At 34.7% G+C, this 3,527-nt stretch overlaps 1 long non-coding RNA gene across 1 annotated transcript; it reads left to right on the forward strand.

Moving 5' to 3' along the window:
* The first annotated feature begins 6 nt into the window (after nucleotides 1–6).
* On the forward strand, nucleotides 7–266 carry LOC106527545 (uncharacterized). Its single transcript, XR_001311398.1, has 2 exons — nucleotides 7–120; nucleotides 189–266. It is a non-coding gene; the product is annotated as an uncharacterized LOC106527545 (long non-coding RNA).
* The last annotated feature ends 3,261 nt before the right edge of the window (nucleotides 267–3,527 follow it).

Consider the following 3,527-nt stretch of genomic DNA (forward strand, 5'->3'; position numbering starts at 1 on the left):
CCCTCGGATTCTGTCTTCACCTCACGGACCAATTAACCCAGCAACGCACAGCAGCGACGACGTCACTCAGCTTCGGACTGTCAACAGCGCTTCTGTATGGAACACTCTTACGAACACCAGGTCAGTGGTTTTATTTTTCTCATTCGAATTAAACCCTGACCTTGATAACAGTTGTTCTCTGTGTCCAGAGCTACCAGTCCCTCCTGACGTCCAGATCCAGAACCTCACCACTACCTTGTACTTTCAAAATAAAACCTGTAAAACTGTTTTTGAGTTTGGTATTTTATCAGAGTTCAAAAACCCAGTCATATCACCACAGGTGGCTTTATTTTTTTTAAAAGGGGTGTATTATGCAAACTCAACTTTTTTGTTATAATGTAATTTCCTCATCAAAAACAAATCTAGAGTGTTGCTTTGAGTCATTTATACATATTTGAGAAATCACTGAATCGCCTGTGGTAGCCATTTGGTGCTGTCTAATTGCTTGCTGGTACAAAGCACCGCCTATTTGTACAAAGCTCCTCCCTGGAGCTCCGTCTGAAGCTGAGCTTCCACCCCACAGAGCTCCCCCCACCAAAGCATTGTAGTGAAGACGTGCTGAAGTGGGAATGTCAAAAACAGTAAAAAGTTCTTAAAAAGACAGAGGCCAGTTTTTTTGTTTCAAACTATATTATTTCTTAAAAAAACTAAATGAATTCTATGTACAATAAAAAATGAAAATACAAATACAATAAAATAAAAGGCAGCAGAGAGAAGAAACAATTAATGTCTGCCCCTTTTTTCCTATACCTTCCTATAAATATACCTTAACATTTGCCTGGAATTTGACTCGTAAAAAAACTCGTCTTCTTTTCTTTTATTTTTTATTTTTTGATGATTACTAAGATGTTACACTACAAAGCTAAGCGTGTTCAGCCAGACTGACTAAACACATTTCACCTAAGGAATTTTGATAAAAAGGAAACTTTTGAAACTATGGGGCTGGTTCTGTACATCGTTTATGTCTACACATATTTGGTCTCAAATATGACCTGTCAGAGATGTATGTTTTTGCTGCAAGCTATTACTCTTTTATGGTCCTTTTTTTTTTTTGGAGAGAAAGTTCTTGACCAATTATTTTTGGACAGATGCAGGGATGCAGAATGACCAGAAGCATCAGGACTTTTTTTTTTTCAGAGGATGCCTAAGGTAAGGGGAGAATGGCCAGAGGCTACAACAGTCCTCTCGGGACACTGAGGGCTTATAAACTGGGAAACTGACATATCTCATCTATTACTTTTCCTAAGTAAACCTTTCAAAACCTTGACAGTGTTCTCAATGTTTTCCCAACCTGTACATATTTAGCATTATATGAATTTAAAGTCATTTTTGAAGTATTGACCTTGTACAAAGTTGTGCATAATCTCCGATCCAATAATAATTGAAAGGGCTCAAACAACCTCCTCATTTACAAGCTTTTATACATTTTTTATCCCACCTTATGTTATTTTTATGCATTCAACTTTTATAAATCAATGCGCTGCACAAAAACAAAATGCATTTGATTGCATCAAACGCTTCCTGTACAAAGCTCTCTTTACCCACGCTAATCAAGGTCAAGCTAGCCAAACCTGAGTTTAGTTGTGTCATTGAAGTGAACTGATATGAGAAAATGAAAAAGCCACTCTTCCTGCTATCATGCAAGCTCCCTTGATGATAGACTCTCCTGAACCAAAAAAGCCTTGCAGGATGCCTCCAGAAATGTTCCCTCTGTCACAGCGATGCTAGTCAGTCCTCCTCCTCACAAGGTCAACATGTTTGAAAGCTGTCACCTCCACTTAGAGCCAGAGAAAGCAACAAAAATTGCCTTGTAGCTTCCTCCCAACCTTAGCACAGACATACTGTATGTGTGTCATATGTTTAACAGAGCTGTGATGTAAATACCCCTACGTATACTTTTTGACTACATCACACTAAATAATGCATAGGCTAGAAAGGTACATAAAGAATCACTAACAATTTTGAACTGTGCTGCTAATATGTATTGTTTATGTGCAGGAACCACACAGAACATAGGTGTTCTCAAACTTTATAAACAAATGACCAAATCTGATTTTCAGATTAGATCAAAAATCCAGAGCACCTTCCAAAAAATAATGAAAATAAATAAATAATAATGATAATAATAATAATAAAAATATTTACAAATGTATAAAAATGCCCATGAATACATGTTTCTTTAAGTTTTGACAGTAAAACTTAACATAGACTGTAGTTTTATAAGGGTTTTCTATTTAAACATTAATAGCTTAAATAGAAATCTCTAAACACAAAATGTCTTTTTTTACACAAGTATAAACATATTAAACAAGCTAAACTTAAATACAACGAGAATCTGTAACTTCCTGTCAACTAAATGTTCCGTATGGCATGAGGCAAATAAAATGCAGAGTAATGCGTGAAAAATGGCACTCCTGTTTTGAAAAACTCCTTAAACCTCAGTACAAAAGATACCGTCGCCAGACAGAGGAACTGACTGAATGTTTATTTGGCAATCAGATAATAGACAGAGAGATATATGAGCCTTTTTTATCACATTTATTTACTGAGATTGCATAAACCCAAACAATATGAAGACAAAATAAATGCATATTTTCTTTCTACTGATCACTGAAAAATAGTTTTTCATATTCTTTTATTTGAAAACTTCAAGTAACTCCATGGCCATGTGTCATAACACCTTCTCTGTATTATTTTTTTTTTACTAGGCTGAAGCTGCAGACTGCTTTGGGGCTAACCTTTTCTTTACATAGCAAATGGAAAACAAACTCAGACAGCTTGTGATGTGAAGAGTTGTAGCATTGATTGCTGCTACTACATTAACTGTCTACAAAATATAAGATAAATAATTAGTTTTTTGCATGTATTTCCAACTTCTTGTTGTTTAGGTTTGTGGCACTAAAAAAATCTAATCAGCATCATGTGATAACTAGTTTTATATATTTATTTATTTATTGTACCAAGAAAGACAAAATGTGATAAAAACAAAGTAAAATTAACTCAGATTTGAAGTTTTAACTGTTTGTGAGAAGAGGGAGGTATTGCTATTCAAATTTAACAAAGTCAGATATAATTTTTAAATTTCATTGAACGTGGTCAGTTCCATCAATATTTAGTCTTTTTGCCACCACCTTTACTTCTTCTACTGATAAATGTAAGTGGAGGTTAGAGTACAAGGAGACACCACATCTCCCAGTGATGCTAATTATCCATGTTTGCTATTTGAGTAGCTTGAAGGCATTCTGGTTAGTTTTACCTGACAAAATAAATAAATGATTTTCATAAAAGTATAATGCCAGTTCTGACCTTTTCTGCATGTTAGCAAAGTTATGGTGGATCAAACAGCACTTTTGTTCTCATTTAAAAAAAAAATCACTTTTCAGCAAAGAGTGATATTTGCCAGTAGTACTTTGTGAGTTTTTTCAGTTGGACCTTTTTTTTTCAGTTGGACCTTTTTAAATTTATTTCACTCAAAAAAACAAATATAT

The sequence above is a fragment of the Austrofundulus limnaeus genome, unplaced genomic scaffold (genome assembly GCF_001266775.1).
Source record: "Austrofundulus limnaeus strain Quisiro unplaced genomic scaffold, Austrofundulus_limnaeus-1.0 Scaffold331, whole genome shotgun sequence".
Classification (NCBI taxonomy): Eukaryota; Metazoa; Chordata; class Actinopteri; order Cyprinodontiformes; family Rivulidae; genus Austrofundulus; species Austrofundulus limnaeus.